Here is a 20,962-nt window from a genome sequence, read left to right on the forward strand (position 1 = left end):
ACTTGCAGACAAATGAATAAATATTTTTTTTTAAAGCCAATGAACATAGATACTCCAGCCTTATTTTGATTAGTGTTAGTATGAGTATCTTTCTCTGTCCTTAAGATATACCCATTTTAATGCAGAGTTCCAAAGAATAGCAAGGAGAGATAAGAAAGCCTTCCTCAGTGATCAGTGCAAAGAAATAGAGGAAAACAATAGAATGGGCAAGACTAGAGATCTCTTCAAGAAAATTCGAGATACCAAGGGAACATTTCATGCAAAGGTGGGCTCAATAAAGGACAGAAATGGTATGGACCTAACAGAAGCAGAAGATATTAAGAAGAGGTGGTGAGAATACACAGAAGAACTGTACAAAAAAGATCTTCACAACCCAGATAATCACAATGGTGTGATCAATCACCTAGAGCGAGACATCCTAGAATGTGAAGTCAAGTGGGCCTTAGGAAGAATCACTACGAACAAAGCTAGTGGAGGTGATGGAATTCCAGTTGACCTATTTCAAATCCTAAAAGATGATGCTGTGAAAGTGCTGCACTCAATATGTCAGCAAATTTGGAAAACTCAGCAGTGGCCACAAGACTGGAAAAGGTCAGTTTTCATTCCAATCCCAAACAAAGGCAATGCCAAAGAATGCTCAAACTACCGCACAATTGCACTCATCTCACACGCTAGTAATACTCAAAATTCTCCAAGCCAGACTTCAACAGTACTTGAACCATGAACTTCCAGATATTCAAGCTGGTTTTAGAAAAGGCAGAGGAACCAGAGATCAAATTGCCAACATCTGCTGGATCATGGAAAAAACAAGAGAAAAACATCTATTTCTGCTTTATTGACCATGCCAAAGCCTTGGACTGTGTGGATCACAATAAACTGCGGAAAATTCTGAAAGAGATGAGAATCCCAGACCACCTGACCTGCCTCTTGAGAAATCTGTATGCAGGTCAGGAAGCAACAGTTAGAACTGGACATGGAACAACAGACTGGTTCCAAATAGGAAAAGGAGTACATCAAGGCTGTATATTGTCACCCTGCTTATTTAACTTATATTCAGAGTACATCATGAGAAATGCTGGGCTGGATAAGCACAAGCTGGGATCAAGATTGCCGGGAGAAATATCAGTAACCTCAGATATGTAGAATAAACCACCCTTATGGCAGAAAGTGAAGGAGAACTAAAGAGCCTCTTGATGAAAGTGAAAGAGAAGAGTGAAAAAGTTGGCTTAAAGCTCAACATTCAGAAAATGAAGATCATGGCATCAGGTCCCATCAATTCCGTTCACTTGCTCAGTTGTGTCTGACTTTTTGCGACCCCATGAACTGCAGCACGGCAGGCCTCCCTGTCCATCACCAACTCCTGGGGTTCACCCAAACTCATGTCCATTGAGTTGGTGATGACATCCAACCATCTCATCCTCTGTTGTCCCCTTCTCCTCCCACCCTCAATGTTTCCCAGCATCAGAGTCTTTTCAAATGAGTCAGCTCTTCGCATCAGGTGGCCAAAGTATTGGAGTTTCAGCTTCAACATCAGTCCTTCCAATGAACACCCAGGATTGATCTCCTTTAGGATGGACTGGTTGGATCTCCTTGCAGTCCAAGGGACTCTCAAGAGTCTTCTCCAACACCACAATTCAAAAGCATCAATTCTTTGATGCTCACCTTTCTTTATAGTCCAACTCTCACATCCATACATGACCACAGGAAAAACCATAGCCTTGACTAGATGGACCTTTGTTGACAAAGTTATGTGTCTGCTTTTTAATATGCTGTCTAGGTTGGTCATAACTTTCCTTCCAAGGAGTAAGCATCTTTTAATTTCATGGCTGCAATTATCATCTGCAGTGATTTTTCAGCCCCCCCAAAATAAAGTCTGCCACTGTTTCCACTGTTTCCCCATCTATTTCCCATGAAGTGATGGCACCAGATGCCATGATCTTCATTTTCTGAATGTTGAGCTTTAAGCCAACTTTTTCACTCTCCTCTTTCACTTTCATCAAGAGGCTCTTTAGTTCTTTTTCATTTTATGCCATAAGGGTGGTTTATTCTGCATTACTGAGGTTACTGATATTTCTGCCAGCAATCTTGATCCCAGCTTGTGCTTATCCAGCCCAGCGTTTCTCATGATGTACTCTGCATAGAAGTTAAATAAGCATGGTGACAACAAACAGCCTTGACATACTCCGTTTCCTATTTGGAACCAGTCTGTTGTTCCATGTCCAGTTCTAACTGTTGCTTCTTGACCTGCATACAGATTTCTCAAGAGGCACGTCAGGTGGTCTGGGATTCTCATCTCTTTCAGAATTTTCCGCAGTTTATTGTGATCCACACAGTCAAAGGCTTTGGCATGGTCAATAAAGCAGAAATAGATGTTTTTCTGGAACTCTCTTGCTTTTTCCATGATCCAGCGGATGTTGGCAATTTGATCTCTGGTTCCTCTGCCTTTTCTAAAACCAGCTTGAATATCTGGAAGTTCATGGTTCACATATTGCTGAAGCCTGGCTTGGAGAATTTTGAGCATTACTTTTCTAGAGTGTGAGATGAGTGCAATTATGTGGTAGTTTGAGCATTCTTTGGCATTGCCTTTGTTTGGGATTGGAATGAAAACTGACCTTTTCCAGTCTTGTGGCCACTGCTGAGTTTTCCAAATTTGCTGACATATTGAGTGCAGCACTTTCACAGCATCATCTTTTAGGATTTGAAATAGGTCAACTGGAATTCCATCACCTCCACTAGCTTTGTTCATAGTGATGCTTCCTGAGGCTCACTTGACTTCACATTCCAGATGTCTGGCTCTAGGTGAGTGATCACATCATCATGATTATCTGGGTTGTGAAGATCTTTTTTGTACAGTTCTTCTGTGTATTCTCACCACCTCTTCTTAATATCTTCTGCTTCTGTTAGGTCTGTACCATTTCTGTCCTTTATTGAGCCCACCTTTGCATGAAATGTTCCCTTGGTATCTCGAATTTTCTTGAAGAGATCTCTAGTCTTGCCCATTCTATTGTTTTCCTCTATTTCTTTGCACTGATCACTGAGGAAGGCTTTCTTATCTCTCCTTGCTATTCTTTGTAACTCTGCATTCAAATGGGTATACCTTTCCTTTTCTCCTTTGCTTTTGGCTTCTCTTCTTTTCACAGCTATTTGTAAGGCCTCCTTAGACAGCCATTTTGCATTTTTGCATTTCTTTTTCTTGGGGATGGTCTTTATCCCTGTCTCCTATACAATGTCAGGAACCTCCCTCCATAGTTCATCAGGCACTCTGTCTATCAGATCTAGTCCCTTAAATCTATTTCTCACTTCCACTGTATAGTCATAAGAAATTTGATTTAGGTCATACCTGAATGATCTAGTGGTTTTCCCCACTTTCTTCAATTTAAGTCTGAATTTGCCAATAAGGAGTTCATGATCTGAGCCAAAGTCAGCTCCTGATCTTGTTTTTGCTGACTGTATAGAGCTTCTCCATCTTCGGCTGCAAAGAATATAATCAGTCTGATTTCGGTGTTGGCCATCTGGTGATGTCCATGTGTAGAGTCTTCTCTTGTGTTGTTGGAAGGGGGTGTTTGCTATGACCAGTGCATTCTCTTGGTAAAACTCTATCAGCCTTTGCCCTGCTTCATTCTGTACTCCAAGGCCAAATTTGCCTGTTACTCCAGGTGTTTCTTGACTACCTATTTTTGCATTCCAGTCCCCCATAGTGAAAATGACTTCTTTTTTGGGTGTTAGTTCTAAAAGGTCTTGTTGGTCTTCATATAATTGTTCAATTTCAGCTTCTTCAGAGTTACTGTTTGGGGCATAGACTTGGATTATCTTGATATTGAATGGTTTGCCTTGGAAATGAATAGAGATCATTCTGTCGTTTTTGAGATTGCATCCAAGTACTGCATTTTGGACTCTTTTGTTGACCATGATGGCTACTCCATTTCTTCTAAGGGATTCCTGCCCAGAGTAGTAGATATAAGGGTCATCTGAGTTAAATTCACCCATTCCAGTCCATCTTAGTTCGCTGATTCCTAGAAGGTCGACATTCACTCTTGCCATCTCCTGTTGGCCATTTCCAATTTGCCTTGATTCATGGACCTAATATTCCAGGTTCCTATGCAATATTGCTTTTTACAGCATCGGACCTTGCTTCTATCACCAGTCACATCCACAACTGGGTATTGTTTTTCCTTTGGCTCCATCCCTTCATTCTTTCTGGAGTTATGTCTCCACTGATTTCCAGTAGCATATTAAGCACCTACCAACCTGGGGAGTTCCTCTTTCAGTGTCCTATCTTTTTGCTTTTTCATATTGTTCACAGGGTTCTCAAGGCAAGAATACTGAAGTGGTTTGCCATTCCCTTCTCCAGTGGACCACATTCTGTCAGATCTCTCCACCATGACCCACCCATCTTGGGTGGCCCCACATGGCATGGCTTAGTTTCATTGAGTTAGACAAGGCTGTGGTCCGTGTGATCAGATTGGCTAGTTGGTTGTGATTGTGGTTTCAGTCTGTCTGCCCTCTGATGCCCACTCTCAGTGCCTACCCTCTTACTTGGGTTTCTCTTACCTTGGACGTGGGGTATCTCTTCACAGCTGCTATAGCAAAGCACAGCCGCTGCTCCTTACCTTGGATGTGGGGCATCTCCTCATGGCTGCCGCTCCTGACCTTGGACATGGGGTATCTCCTCTCGGCCACCACTCCTGACCTTGGACGTGGGGTAACTCCTCTTGGCCACTGCTCCTGACCTCGGACATGGGGTAGCTCCTCTTGGCTGCTCCTGATTTTGGATGTGGGGTAGCTCCTCTTGGCCACTCCTGTGCCACGCATCCGCTGCTCTATCACTTCATGGGAAATAGATGGGGAAACAGTGGAAACAGTGGCAGACTTTATTTTGGGGGGCTCCAAAATCACTGCAGAGGGTGACTGCAGCCATGAAATTAAAAGACACTTATTTCTTGGAAGAAAAGTTATAACCAACATAGACAGCATATTAAAAAGCAGAGACATTACTTTGCCAACAAAGATCCATCTAGTCAAGGCTATGGTTTTTCCAGTGGTCATGTATGGATGTGAGAGTTGGACTATAAAGAAAGCTGAGCACTGAATAATTGATGCTTTTGGATTGTGGCGTTGGAGAAGACTCTTGAGAGTCCCTTGGACTGCAAGGAGATCCAACCAGTCCATCGTGAAGGAAATCAGACCTGAGTATTCATTGGAAGGACTGATGTTGAAGCTGAAACTCCAATACTTTGGCCACCTGATGTGAAGAGCTGACTCATTTGAAAAGATCCTGATGCTGGGAAAGATTGAAGGTGGGAGGAGAAGGGGACGACAGAGGATGAGATGGTTGAATGGCATCACTGACTTAATGGACATGAGTCTGAGTAAACTCCAGGAGTTGGTGAGGGACAGGGAGGCCTGGCGTGCTGCAGTCCATGGGGTCGCAAAGAGTCGGACATGACTGAGCGACTGAACTGACTGACTCATTTTTATATTTAAAGGGAGTTTCTTGCAGACAATATGTAATTAGCTCTTGTCTCTTATCTACTGTGACAGTTTCTATCATTTAATTGGCATACTTAGATCATTCACATTTTAACAAATGATTGACATTGCTGACCTAACATCTGCCACATCTGTAAAGTTTTCTATTTGTTGCAGCTGTTTTACTTTGCCATCTCTTTAAAAATCTTCTGTTCTTCTTCTGTCTTTTCTGGTTTTAGTTGAGAATTTATGAGTCAGTTTCTATCCTTTGGTTTCATTCCTCTGTTAGCATATCAATTACACTTATAAAATTATTTTAAATGCTTGCCCTAGAGTTTGCAATAGATATTTACAATGAATCTAAGTCTACTTTCAACAAACACTACACTGCTTATTGGCGATGGTCAGTATCTTTTAACAGTGTAGTCCCAATTCTTCCCTCCTTTCCATATAAAATTGCTGTCATCCATTCCATTTATCCCTGTACTATACTCACCCAATACATTGTTATTATTATTGCTTAGAATAGTTACCTATTAGATTGAGATCACTTTTCCTTTTCTGACACTGTTCTTTTTTTAGGCAGACCTGAGTTTTTTGTCTTGATCAAACAGTGTGTAACACCTTCTTTTAGTAACCAATTTAAATCATTTTCTTCTTTCAAAGTGTACCTTAAACCTTATATTGGATGGCTAAAATTCAGGGTTTTTCTGTAAGATACTACCAAGCCAATACAATCCACCTTTCTTGATTAACACAACCCATACTTATTGTTCTCATTAATTAATTCAACAAACATTTAACAGCTCCTCAGTAAAGAATCCACCTGCAATGCAGGAAACCTGGGTTCCATCCCTGGGTTAGGAAAATACCCTGGAAAAGGGAATGGTTACCCACTCCAATATTCTTGCCTGGAGAATCCCATGGACAGAGGAGCCTGGTGGGCTATAGTCCATCGGGTTGCAAAGAGTTGGACACAACTGAGAGACAAACACTTTTTCACTTTTTTACATGTGCTAGCTGTACACATAGTGCTGAGAGTACAATTACACAGCAGAAATCTTACTACCATCAAAGGTCTTGCAATTTAATATAGAAAATAGGCTTCCCAGGTGGTGCAGTGCTAAAGAATCTGCCTGCCAATGCAGTAGACTCAGGTTCGATCGCTGGGTCAGGAAGATCCCCTGAAGAAGGAAATGGCAACTCACTCCAGTATTCTTGACTGGAAAATACCATGGATAGAGGAGCCTGGAGGGATACAGTCCATGGGGTCAGAAAATAGTTGGTTCTGACTATTTAGTCAGACACCATAATAGTCGGACACAATTTAGTGACTAAACAACCAGTCTTCTTGCCTGGGAAATCCCATGGACAGAGGAGGCTGGTGGGCTACAGTCCATGGGGTTGCAAAGAGTTGGACACAACTGAGCAACAGATACTACTAGGCAGAAACAGTTATACTAGAGAATTAGAGGTCAGCAGAGGGTAGGTCGGGGATACTCTGGACCATAAAGAAAAGTACTCTGACTAGATGCAAAGAGAAGAGGTGCTTAGGGAAATCTGCCCAATGAAGATGATATCTGTCCTCTCAGTTCAGACTTCCCTATTTTTGGATACATTTCCCCATGATTTCTATTTTTTTTTTCTCTTAGAATGTTAAAATTCTACTTTTCCAATAGACTCTTCTGCCATCAAAAACTATACCGATCTCCTCCATAAGTAAACATATTTCACTTCACTTTTACTAATTTCTCAAGCCTTAGCTCATGCCCCATTGCTGCCCCAGAGTTTCTCACATTTATGAGCTACTGCTGTCTGTACCATTAATTGGACATAAATTCTATGCTGCTTTGTATTGTTATTTTAGGTTCTCATTGTATGCATATCAATACATACAATAGAGTTTAACTAAAGGTCTTGAAAAGTCCTAAAAGACAGGGACCAGATTCATGTCATTAATTCTCTACAGCATTTAGTGTTGTATGCAAATTGTACATATTTATTTCAATTTTATTTCAATACTTGACTACTCATTTTTATAAATCGTACTTCATACATTTTAGGTATTTATTTATTCATTCATTCAACAAGTATTTTGAACACCCATTACATACAAAGTACTCTGCCAAGAGCCTTTGGGGACATAAGATTAATAATAGTCAAGGTCATTAACTATCCGAGTTGCCAAAGCAAGATGATCCATCCCTGCACTCCCCCCACCCACCCCCGTCCGCACCACAAAAAGAATTATCCAGCTCAAAATGGCAATAGTGAGAAACTCTGTGCTAGATGATGAACTTCAACAGAAAAACAAATGGAAAACTACAGCCAAAGAACTGGTAGTGAGCAGTATATCTATATAACTGTGGATATTACTATTATAGAACAGATTGTAAATGCAGAAATATAAAACACTGTAGAAATATATAGAAATGATATAACAAAAGTAGGTGGGAAATGTGGGAAAGAAAATTGTATATAACATAGGTGTATTGATTCACACATCTTTTATGGCCATGCATCAACAGGATTTAGCACTGTACATCAAGTTATAGACTAAGCATATTTTAATATGCTTATAAATGTTGACACTAAAATAATTAATATAATCAACTAAAATCAGGTGATAGAAGAGAATGAAAAGGGGGAAGAAAAGGATGTATGCTAATTTTATCATTGCTTATCAGTAAGGAGTCAATATATACCATATAGAGAAATAGAGGATTAAGAGTGTATTATATAAAGTTATAATCATAAGTGGCTCTCCTTTACTTCATAGCATTTATCACAGGGTAATTTTACATTTAATTATATGATTGTTGGATCTCACCAAAGGGTAACTAATAAAGAGAATTGGCAGAGTTTATTTTACTCACTATTATATCTCCAGTTCTTAGCACTGTGTTTATAAATACAGTCAATTCTCATGATTCAGGGCAGTTCTGTTCTCTAGTCTCAGTAAGCACTGAATTATCCAACACTGAGCTATTACTTCTTGGGGAAATACAGGGTCAGGTTCTTGCAAGCCTCTGATCTCAACATTATCAGCAACCAATCAATACACACAACCTTGTTTTATGTATGTTCCTATTTAAAGACACTTTAGATTGTTGATTCATCAACATTGAACTCTCAGCCAACAACACTGTAACTCAGGCTTGAAGGAAGATTATCTAAAGCATATGTTCTCTCTGGAAGGCACATCATAGCCTTCTTGTACTATACTTGGGGGCTATTTTAGACAATTAAATCACCAACCAAAAGTACAGAATTCAGAAATTATGGCACTATTTAGACCGGAAAGGTGGCAGTTGTTTATGGGAGCTAAAACAAGAAGGCAGAGCAGTATCCTTTTCCCACCACTGTTGGGAATATGTATGCTTTCACTGCCTTGGCTGTATCCAAGAATTACCATATACGCCCTCTTGCTGCACACAGTCTCACTATTATAAAAGGAGAGAGAAAGAGCTCCATATACTGCTCCAAAGTGTTCTTCATGGTATATTTTGAAATTAAAAAGACAAAACATAGTACAATGTTCTGGGTTGGGGATTACAAATGGATTCTAGCAGTTAGGTAAATTCACTCCTACAGAATCCACAAAAAATGAGAATCAACTGTATTTGTAATTTGAATTAGATGTTACCATATTACACAAAAATCTGTAAGTTGTAGTCATTAGTGAGTGTCTTTATATTTATTTATTTGGCTGCTGCAACATGTGGGGTCTAGATCTAGTTCCCTGACCAGGCATCAGACCCTGGGGGCCCTGCATTATCAACTTGGAGTCTTAGCCACTAGACCACCAGGGAAGTCCCCAGTGAGTGTCTTTACTGTGATGCTGAACTGTGCAGGTTGAGAAAATTCTATGAAAAAGAAAAAAGCTAATAACATATCTGATTAATACACATACCTGCATGGACTTTCTTCTGACATAAAGACAGCTTAGGGAGATTTGGAGGTAAAGGTCTTCGAAGAAGTTGTGGGTGTTTTTGCATTTTAATAATAAGCACTATTTGTCACAGCTATGGGTGAAGAACTTAAAAGCTTTTGAATATGTTTCAATTGTTGCTGAAAAATTCATTCGAATCCAGATTAAATCCTAATGAAAATCATTCCGTGCTAATACTATACTGAGTCCAAGCAGAATTCTATAAAAGAAAAAGAGGGTGAGAAAAACAATTCCTTAAGTCTTCTAGAAAGAATCTAGATAAAATTTTGGCTTATAATTAACACAAAATTTAAAAATACATAGACTATTACCAATCAGGACCATCTTAAAATTTCAAATGTTAACCAAAAATTCAATCTGGCAGTGTTATTTCAGCTAGTAAATACTGCTTTTCCAGAATGGTAGAAATGACACTCATTTTCTCTCCTACCTCCAAAATGTTATCAATTTATAAATTTGGGAAGAGTTTTTCGTCAAAAAAGGTGAGGAAGTCCCTCCATGGCCTCTGAAAATCCACAATATCTAACTCTTCACCAAAAAGTTGTTTTCTTTCTGTAATAATGACTTATTTTAAATTCAGTCACTACAGTTGGCCCGTAACTATTTAACCCCCAAATAAAATGCCTTCAATATAATGAGATTTTCTACAATCTCAGTCCCGATTAGTACTGTTTAGAAATGATGCCTGAAGATCGAACCAAATATTGTGTGCTTCGTCGTATCAAAGAGCCTGGTACACGGCTATTCCGTTGACAGTCTAGACGGGTACGCTCCGGAGCACAAATGGCCTGCTTTATACCCCTCCAAAGATGACTTGGCACGCAAGCACTCACGATCTGTTTTCTGGTAGTACGTCCCACTTGATGCTGGTAATTTCCCGTTCTTATTTTTGGAAGAGGTGCCTGGAAAAGTTGGACCCCTATGCTATCCTTTAGGGCAATCAGATGCTTTTCAAAACAATCAGCTTTTCCTTTTTTAATCTCCTCTTCCTGGGAACCGAGGCAGATTAAGGTGAAGTGAGGTCGCAGGTCTTCCGGCGGGATGCTGTCCCGAAAGAAAGCACCCAGGTCACCTTCACCCGCCGGCCAGGTGGGGCCAAGCGGGCAAGTCTCCTAGCAACCAGAAGCCAATACCCACGTCCCTTCTGCCGAGCGCGCAGGCGCAGGAGGGGAGGGCGGGGCCGGGCGGGGCGCGCACCCGCCCGCGGAGCCCCGCTCAGCTGGTCCCGCCCCAGCGGGCGGCGCGCGCGGAGCCTTCTAGCCTTCGTCGGCCGCTGTGCGCGACTGCAGGAGAAGCCCGCTCCACGTGCACCTGCTGTACGGAACCCCGTGGTGACAATCGTTATTACTGCTTTTATTCTTAATGACAGTGACCACTAACATGTATTTACTTTTCTCACTTGCAAGATGCTTAACTCGGGTATCTAGGGTCCGGGCTGGTGTTCTTTCGTCCTGCACTTCTGCGCAGCCTTAGTCGCCTGGCTGATTTTGCAGGGCTCCAGAATAGCGAGCATTCTGTTTCTCTTCTTTTAATGCAACCTGTTTTGTCTTCCTGATCCTTTAAAGTTCTTCGCTGAAGACGAAACTTGTAGAAAGAAATAGGGCATAAAGGATCGAGCGGGCTTTGAAAGAAAGCCATTTCTCACTGCCCTCGTTATTTATCCTGATTCATTCCGTGATTTGTGTCCTGGGTCGTGGTGTTGATGAACCTGTATGTCCAGTGATCGATACATCGTGTGTGTTTGCATGTATGTGCATACGTCTCTTTGGAGATTTGAGGGAGAGAGTGTGAGAGGGAAAATTCATTAGGCAGGTGTGTGAATCCCAATTCAGAAAGTAAAGTAGATGGAGTTTCCTTCCAGTCTTGTGTTTTGTTGTGCTTTATTTTACAAGTGTAGGAACTTTAGTAACAGCTGTTGGAAGATGAGACTTGTGTGTAAATCTTTGTAACTTTAGGGATCTTTCAAGATTTTCTCCCTAACTGCTCTTTCTTTTTCTCCGTAGGAACAAACATACATTTTTAAATAGTCAATTTAAAAAAGTGGAAAAGTCAAAAAAGTATTTAATCAGATTCTGGGAAATATTCTGCACCTTGTTTTCCTTTGCATGTGGTTTCTTTTAATTTTAAAATAGCTATGTCCCGATTACACTGCTGCCCCAGACCATGAATTTATTCCATTTTTGTCTGTATCCACTGTATAGATGAATTAGCTTCTCAGCAAGATGAGAGAGTTGACAATACGCAAATCTGATTTGCTAGATTTTATCTCAAGTAATATGTGTTGTGCATATTTTGTAAGTGTGAAAGATGTTTATATTTTTACCCATAAAAAAGGTTTATGTTCCAATAGATAGAGCCGGGTTCCTATCCTCTTGGGGCTTCCCTGGTGGTTCAGATAGTAAAGAATCTGCCTGCAATGCAGGAGATATGGGTTCCATCCCTGGGTCAGGAAGATCCCCTGGAGAAGAGAATGGCTACCCACTCCAGTATTCTTGCCTGGAGAATCCCATGGGCAGACGAGCTGTCAGGCTAGAGTCCATGGGGTTGCGAAGAGTTGGACTTGACTGAGAGACAACACTTTCACTTTTTCCCCCCTCTGTCCTCATAAAAGTTGTTTGAACTGCAAGAACTACTGAGATTAAGTTTTACCCACCAGTGCTTGGCCTTTGAAATTTATGCTTAGGATTGCATAGTCAAAAATCAAAGCGATATGCTTATCAATAGTTTTTTAAAAAATGCTTTGTCACACATGGAATCAGGCATCAGGCTTCATTGCCTGCAGATTTCTTCTAGCAAATACCAGGCAGAAACTAGGGCCGATTAATATGTAACCTCCAGAGGTGTGAATATTTTGTCTTCTACTGCTTCCTCCTCCTGTTATTTAGCATGCAATGTTTAGGCAAATGAGATTGTGATTATGAAAATTAAATTCATGGCTTGGTGTTATATGTGTGTATATATATACACATATATATATATCAGTTTTTCTAACACAAATTATATGCTTTATCTATGGAAATGATGTACAAGTGCAGGCCAGATTTAGAAAGTACACATTACATTCAATTTGGGTTCTTTTATTATTTTTACTTAATTTATTAATTTAAAAAATTTTTTGGAGAGTATTGCTACCTCAATCTCCTTTTCTCCTTGTTTTTGTTTAAATAATCATGTCTCTTTAAATAATACAACTCCCTCTTTGATTTTAAAGGCTTCCTTTACCTGATGTACAGTACAGGCAGCCTTTTGATTGTCCCATTAGCTTTGCAATTTGGCAGAACTGTGCGATGAAGCTTGACAAACTGAACCACAACACTTTTAACAGATTGTGTTCAGGAGGCCACGGTAATGGTGAGTGCCAAGGTTGTGTACATCCTGCATTTTTTAAAAAATGTTGCTAAAAATGAGATAAAAGCCTTATGCACAAGCAATCTTTTACACCCTGCAGGTAGTGCTATTGATTTTTCTAATGAGTGGGGGATACTTGGGGGATCTCAGATTTGCTATTGGTGAAAAGACTCAGCTTTGTTGGAATCGTGTAGAAACTGTTGGTAGAAATTTTCTCTGTTTTCTATATAAGGCTCTGTTAATTTGTTTTCCTTTTTAAAAGGATTGGAGGTTTCTGGAATAGTTTGGTCAGCGTAAATTTAATTTAGCATTTTACTTTATGGAAATAATGGCAGTGATTTTTATGTTTATGCTCATGTTAATTCTTAGAAGTTCTTTTAAAAAATGAATAGTTAACTTTGAGAGCACATTGGGTAAACCATTAAGTCTCCAAGGTAAGCCAAGGCACAAAAATGCTTTTGAGAAAGAGGTATTCTCTTGACCTGAGTTTTTTATATATATACTAAAAAATGTCTTTACTCTTTTTATCAGTCACAGTGGCTTAAACATATATTTTTGTTTCATGTTCTTTCATTCTGCTTCATACAGAACAATTTTGTATTTTCTTAAATGTTAATAAAGATATTTTAAAGTAGCTTCTTTTTTTTAAACCTCTCCTATCTCACGGTAAAGAGTCTGCTTGCAATGCAGGAGACCTGGGTTCAATTCCTGGATGGGGAAGATCCCCTAAAGAAGGAAATGGCAACCCACTCCAGTATTCTTTTCCAGAAAATCCCATGGACGGAGGAGCCTGGTGGGTGCAGTCCATGGGGTTGCAAAGAGTTGGACACGACTGAATGACTAACACACACTAACACAAACACATCTTGTTGCACAAGCAAAAACTTCATTTCTGTTCTTAATTAATTTTTAACCAGTTATTTAGTTTTTTCTTGTTGTCTTTCAGGATGATAGTCCTGGGATTTTTTTTTTTCCAAAAAAATTATTAATAAGGGAAGGTCATACAACCTTCCAGAGAAGGCACTGGCACCCCACTCCAGTACTTTTGCCTAGAAAATCCCATGGACGGAGGAGCCTGGTTGGCTGCAGTCCATGGGGTCGCTAGGAGTCAGACACGACTGAGCGACTTCACTTTCACTTTTCACTTTCATGCATTGGAGAAGGAAATGGCAACCCACTCCAGTGTTCTTGCCTGGAGAATCCCAGGGACGGGAAGCCTGGCGGACTGCCCTCTATGGGGTCGCACAGAGTCGGACACGACTGAAGTGATGCAGCAGCAGCAGCAGCAGCATACAACCTGCATCACAGAATTAAAAAAAAAAAACCCAAACATAATGAAAGAACAATGTCTATCTGTTTTAAAAGCACATTCATGAATTCAGCCATTCATTCCAGAATGATTTATTGGAAATTATGCGTAAAGCTCTTTTCTAGGTGCTCAACTTTTAACTTTAAGAAAACAACAGGTGATTCACTGGGAAGCTTTCTAATTTTAGACATTAAAATGACATTTTAAATCTTTTCAAAGGCTTTATTTATATATAGTTATGACAACTTGAAGTTTTTAAATTTTTAAACATTTTTTATTACGTTGGTCAGGTAGAATAATGTTATTTAGTCACACTACCTGGAATACTCAGAAATACTTCTGTATTTCCTTAGTTTCAGTGATTGTTTTAGGTTATCTGTGACCTGCTGATATTGTGTGTGCGTGCACGTGTTGCACGCATGCTCAGTCGTGCCTGACTCTTTGCAGCCCCGTGGACTGTAGCCCGCCAGGCTCCTCTGTCCATGGGATTCTCCAGGCAAGAAAACTGGAGTGGGTTGCCATTTACTTCTCCAGGGGATCTTCCTGACCCAGGGAGCGAACCTGTGTCTTCTACTGTTCCGGTATTGGCATGCAGATTCTTTACCACTGAGCTACCTGGGAAGCCCTTCAGATGATATTAGGCATCTGTATATGTTGTATGATTGTGTCCTTCACCAGAAAAAGGTAAATAATATTTGTTTCCTTAATGTTAAGTTGACTAAGCATTGTCTTTCATTCTGTGAGTGGAAGGGACTCATCTAAGTGTTGATTTTATGTTGTGTCTTACCCCAGAGTTCTCATGTTAATTGAAAATTCTGTTATCTGCATCAAGTGTCAACCAAAAGGAGCATAGCTCAGCTCTGCTGCATTCAGATCCCTGGCTGCCGCTTGATAACTCTGTGCCTTTGATCCAGCTACTCAACCCCCTCTAAGCTCCTGTGGTTTCTTCACCTATAAAATTGGGGTAAAGTGGTACCTGACTCAGCATATTGTGAGGATTTAAAGAGAGAACTGGGTCAAGGACTTAAGTTCTTGCAGGGTAGAGTTGAGTTCTCATTAGATGCTAGTGATTAAAAACAAATGGCTCAGGTTTCCCATCTGTGTTGTCCCTGCTTTATGTGATTATAGTTGATGTTAACTGAAGTTATTTGGAGGGTTCAAGGGTGACTCCTGGGCAATTATCCATAAAATATCACACGTGGTATGCTAACATCTCTGATATGTTGGTGAAAGAGGCATGCAGTTCTCAGGATGTTAACCAATGCTCCGGGCAGGGCCCTCTGTTCTGTCATTGGTCTGTATACCCCTCTGGGCTGCGGAGCAACCGTGGGACAGCTCGTGCCTGACAATGTCCTGGTGCAGGGTGTGCCTTGACCCGTGTCGTCCAGGTGAGTGGAGTCTTTGAGTCGCCATCCGCATGGATGGAACTGGACCTAATCCATGATGGATGTCAACCAGTGACCCAGAGATGAAAGCTGCCTTGTTCTCCGTGTCCTCCAGGCCAGCTGGTGAGCCAGACAAAAGTGAAAAAGCCCAAAAGAGCTGCAGAGTGACCCTCTTTGGAATTGCTAGAGGGAAGAATGTTCTGAAAGCATATATTTTTCTGTGTTTTTTTTTTTTTTTTCCCTCTAATGTGCACTCCAGTCTTTGGGAGAACAATCTACTGATTCCTTGGGACCTTCTAGGGTTTTGTACCAAAATTCAAAAGGCACATGCAGTTCCCATGAGGTGTAGAAGTTCCTTACTCTTGGTTCAGTCCTCAAAAAAGACGTCTAGCATTTAGAGCCGTAGGTGAGCAGAAATGCTTTGTAAAGAGCTTACTCTTCATTCTAAGGCAAGTAGCAGTTTATGATCTTAAACAGTAAATATGGTGGATTCGTTTTTCAAACCTATCGTTCTGTTTTATGCCCTTATGGCCCTAAGTGTTGTTTAGTTGCTAAGTTGAATCGGACTCTTGTGAGCCCATGGATTGCAGCCCGCCAGGCTCCTACGTCCATGGAATTCTCCAGGCAAGAATACTGGAGTGGGTTGCCATTTCCTTCTCCAGGAGATCTTCCTGACCCAGGGGTCGTACTCACGTCTCTTGCATTGGCAGGATTCTTTACCACTGAGCCACCAGGGAAGCCATATTATGCCATCTGCCCTAAGTGTTGCGTGGCTTAAATTGTGTGCGGGGACCATGGGTAGGAAGAGCACTGGTTGCCTGGACCTGTCATGGTGCTTGATATGCTCTGTGTTGGTGAAGAACTCTTCACTTGTTACACCACAACTGGTCACACAGAACCATCCCTTTTGTTTCAGTATCACACAGCAAGTTTAGTTTGCTTTTGACAGTTCAAGATTTACAACAGTCTCAATCACCCCACCTTTATGTTTTCTTTTAAAGATTTTTTTTTTCTTTTGATGTGGACAATTTTTAAAGTCTCTGTTGAATTTGTTATAATATTGCTTCTATGCTTTGGTTTGTTGGCGGTAAGGCACATGGGATCTTCGCTCCCAGAAGTTTTGATGTCGAACGTTATATCAGGATTGAAGTCCATGAGTCCCAAGACATTGCTTCTTTCCTCTCCCTGTTCCTTCATTTCCTCTGCCAGTTATTCCAGGTGAACCAATACCCTCCAATGGGAGAGATATGGAGTCCGGCTCTGCTCAGGGGCTTTAGGGAAGACAGATTATGGGGCTTTATTCTTCCCTCCACTGCAATTCCAAGCAAAGAAACTACCCTTTTAATCTGGTTGACATGTTAATATATGGCTCTGCTTAAGACTTGCTTTAGAGAAGAGGTTCCATTAACTACAAGAGATTTTCAGCCAGCCACCAAATAGCATGAGAGTAAGTCTGTGCTCCTGCTTCTCGTTAGAGGGTACCTTGTCCTGAGTCATGGAGACCTTGCATGCCATTTCTGGTGGGGTACTTCCCTTGCACCCAGGAACCCCACACCCCCATCACTCTCCAAACCACCTGTATCAGACTCATCCGGAGATACTTTTAGTCACCTCTTCTTCCAGCAACATCTAAGGAAACCAGACCATCCCCTTCTTCCCCAACCCCCACTTCCCAAACCCAGACTCCCTACATTGAAGAGGACTGCTTCCAGAGCGGATTTGTACCTTTGTGTATCACTTTGCCCAAGTAATCCCTTTGGGGAGGAGAAAAAAACATCTCCTCCTCACTTTCGGTCTCTGCTTCTTCTCAGCATATAGTTGTGAGGCACTTGATGTCCCCAGTGAAGGGAGATGGGGTCAGTGAGGAGCTAAAAAGTGATAGACCACAGTGATTGAAAGTGGAACCACGGGTGTAACAAATCCGGCTTGCCACCATTTGCATAGTAGGAATTATTTCGTTAGGAACAAGAAGGACCGGTTTTGCTAATCTCGTCCTGTGAGCTGCAAGAAGAGCTCACAGCTCTTAATGAATTAGAGCAGCTGTAATTTTTAGACCCACACCTGAGGACTAGACTTAGTCCAAAGTGTTTTTAATACATGCATTTTGGGAATTCCATGGTGATCCAGTGGCTAAAACTCTACACTTCCACTGCAGGGGATAGAAGTTCAATCCCTGGTCATGGAACTAAGATCCCACAAGGCATGTAGTCTGGCAAAAAAAAAAAAAAATGTGTTTTACTTTTTTATTATTTTCAAGAGGAAAAACTCATTTTCAAAGAGAAGTGTTTTCTATAACATGTGGAAGTATTAGAACACCGAATGCTTCAAGAACTTGCTCTAGTAGTGAAAGGTATGTCTATGAAGAGGTCAGAATTTTTCTGAGTTAACCATTTGTGGCTGGAGGATGAGGCAGCCTCAGAGGGGAAGGACTTTGGTTGAAATGCAAGAGAGGACTGTGTCTCCTGCTTGACCTCTAGGACTCCCCCAGATGACCTCTGCCCTTCAGGAACATCTGCACAAAGATGAACAGGCACCTCTCTGCCAGGTGCCTCGTAGTACCTCTCTTAGAAAGGACAGGCTTTTGAAGGGGTATGGGTGAAGCACAGGAAGTTGGAAATACCACAGCCCCAATCAGAGATAAGATCAAGAACCTGTCTCTTAAAACAGTAAATTGCCCTTTATAGGGTTTTATACATTGTTTTTTAAACAATGGGTATGTTTGTTGAATGTGCGATCGATGGTGAAATAAGAAATACCTTTACTGAGTCACTCTAGGAGAGCTTTATCCTCAGTCTCCATAGGAAGAGCCATTAGAACTGTTGGGATGGTTGTCATCTGTGTTATCCGTCTAGAAATTTTCTAAAACTGAACTGGGACTCAGAACATGGGACTATTACTGCCTCCCATGGTCTTCTTCTGAGAACCTGTTTCCTCACCTCTAAGCCTCCTTCCATATTCATGCTCTGAGGTTCTATGACTAATTTACATTCATGACCTGTTATTTTTTTTTTTTTTAATTTTCTTTTATTTTTAAACTTTACATAACTGTATTAGATTTGCCAAATATCAAAATGAATCCGCCACAGGTATACATGTGTTCCCCATCCCGAACCCTCCTCCCTCCCCCCTCCCCATTCCATCCCTCTGGGTCGTCCCAGTGCACCAGCCCCAAGCATCCAGTATCGTGCATCGAACCTGGACTGGCAACTCATTTCATACATGATATTTTACATGTTTCAATGCCATTCTCCCAAATCTTCCCACCCTCTCCCTCTCCCACAGAGTCCATAAGACTGTTCTATACATCCCTGTCTTTTTTGCTGTCTCGTACACAGGGTTATTGTTACCATCTTTCTAAATTCCATATATATGCCTTAGTATCAGCAGATGAATGGATAAGAAAACTGTGGTACATATACACAATGGAGTATTATTCAGCCATTAAAAAGAATACATTTGAATCAGTTCTAATGAGGTGGATGAAACTGGAGCCTATTATACAGAGTGAAGTAAGCCAGAAAGAAAAACACCAATACATGACCTGTTATTGATCAATTAATCAATAGGTGTGTGTGTGCATGGTCAGTCCTTCAGTTGTGTCCAACTCTTTTGATGCTATGGACTGTAGCCCACCAGGCTCCTCTGTCCATGGGATTCTCCAGGCAAGAATACTGGAGTGGGTTGCCATGCCCTCCTCCAAGGGATCTTCCCGACCCAGGGATTGAACCTGAGTGTCCTGTGTCTTCTGCATCACAGGCCAATTATTTACTGCTGAGCCTCCAGGGAATCCCCAATTAGCATGTGTAGCTAAATAATTATTGAATATGTTAATACTTTCCAGCATTGACCAGTATTTTCCAATATTCAATTCAGTTATACCAACACTGGTATATTTCCATATACTAGTCTTAGAGTAAGAATGTCTATAAATCTATTTGATTTTCAGGTATTAGACTGGGTAATGTTATTTGCCATTAAATAACATCTGTTAAGCTTTGGTGGATGGAAGCACTTGAGTTTGATATTTCTGTGATTTAATGAACAAAAATATGTGCCTACTTGATGGATTTTGATCAGCGGCTCTTCCAACTTTCATATTTTTAATTGAATGTTTTAATTACAAACTGATTAATGCTTATTGGGAAAAAACAATACAGAAGGATAGAAAATAAATGTCTTCTCTGTCTTCTCCCCAATCCTAAATGTTTGGTGTGTAATAGTCTAGAATTTATATATATATATGATGTATATAATATATAACTTTTATGTGAAGAGATTATATTATCTATAGTATTTGGTAACTTAATTTTTTTCACCTGATATTTTATCTCAGCTATCTTATGGGACAGTACAGACCTACTTTACTCTTTCCAATCCCAGCCTTTGATTTTTCAGGCTCAGGAGTCATGAAATTAATGTATGTTTATTGTTGAAAAATCAATTATACAGATTAAAAAAGAGAGAGGAAAAATTTCCTGTAATTCTTTCAAATAGCAATAACTACTGTTAACAGTTTGATATGATGTAGATAATTTAAAGTATTTTATATACATGTACACACACACATATATATATATTTAAATTTTAAAATATTCTGCCCCATTCCTATTTTATAACCTTACTGTTCTCTCAAAAATGTGAGAATTTTTTTCCATATTACATATTCCCTATTTGTCTTCTAGAAGTCTTGATTTAAGCACCCACCAGTTGTATGTAAGGATATTTATTTTCCTTCAGTCTAACTGATTCTGGGAATTCATCAATTTGTTAATCTTTGCTACTCTAATAGATGGGAAGTAACATCTTATTTTAATTAGCATATGATCATTAATGAGCTTAAACGTCTTTTTCTCTGTTTATTACTGAATGTTTTCTATTATAAATGACTTCTTCTAGTGTCTTGCCTACATTTATATTTTAGTATTTATTGTTCCCCCTGGTGATTTTGAAGGGATCTTTGTGTGTGTGTGTGTGTGTGTGTATACCTAATGTACCCAGTTTATCTACCTCAGCTATTTAAGATGAGATATTATGTATATTTGGGCCCCAAAGCCAAACAAGCATGGTTTGAGTACTATCTCCACCATTTACTAGCTGTATAACTTTGATCAAGTTTCTCAACCATCTGGCTGTTAATGTTCACATCTGTAAAACTGAGACAGTAATGGTGCCTCGCCTACGTGGAGTTATTGTGAGAATTAAATGAGAATGTCCTCAAAACTGACACCCATTTTCCAGAACTAAAAAATCTACACCTTAGCCAATGAAGTGTCAAGGAAGTGGACCATTAGGCTGGGCAAGAAGTATACGAATATTGCAAAGTAGTCTCTCATGGACTTATTTTTTAAGGATGCAAGGAAATGATTCATCAAGATGATATGCCAACATCAGACTGTCTGTACCAAACAACATAACTTCTAAATGCATGAAAAAAAAATCGACCAAGTTACAAGGAGATGTTATTGATAAATTAACTTCTAAAATGGGGATCTTTTAAAA

General features: G+C 40.3%; 1 protein-coding gene and 1 long non-coding RNA gene across 2 annotated transcripts in view; one reads left to right on the top strand and one right to left on the bottom strand.

Annotated features, from left to right (window-relative positions):
- Window positions 1–4,696: 4,696 nt before the first annotated feature.
- On the bottom strand, window positions 4,697–10,535 carry LOC102392280. The gene is made up of 3 exons (XR_003102784.3): window positions 10,255–10,535; window positions 9,383–9,620; window positions 4,697–4,826 (listed from the first exon to the last, which is right to left on the bottom strand). It is a non-coding gene; the product is annotated as an uncharacterized LOC102392280 (long non-coding RNA).
- A 181-nt stretch (window positions 10,536–10,716) lies between these two features.
- Window positions 10,717–20,962, top strand: part of LCP1 (lymphocyte cytosolic protein 1) — a 103,089-nt gene continuing 92,843 nt past the window's right edge. Inside the window, exon 1 of the mRNA XM_044926809.2 lies at window positions 10,717–10,737. The gene's annotated coding sequence lies outside the window, so the exon portion shown is untranslated. The remainder of the gene's footprint in view (window positions 10,738–20,962) is intronic.

Source organism: Bubalus bubalis, chromosome 13 (assembly GCF_019923935.1).
Source record: "Bubalus bubalis isolate 160015118507 breed Murrah chromosome 13, NDDB_SH_1, whole genome shotgun sequence".
Lineage (NCBI taxonomy): Eukaryota > Metazoa > Chordata > Mammalia > Artiodactyla > Bovidae > Bubalus > Bubalus bubalis.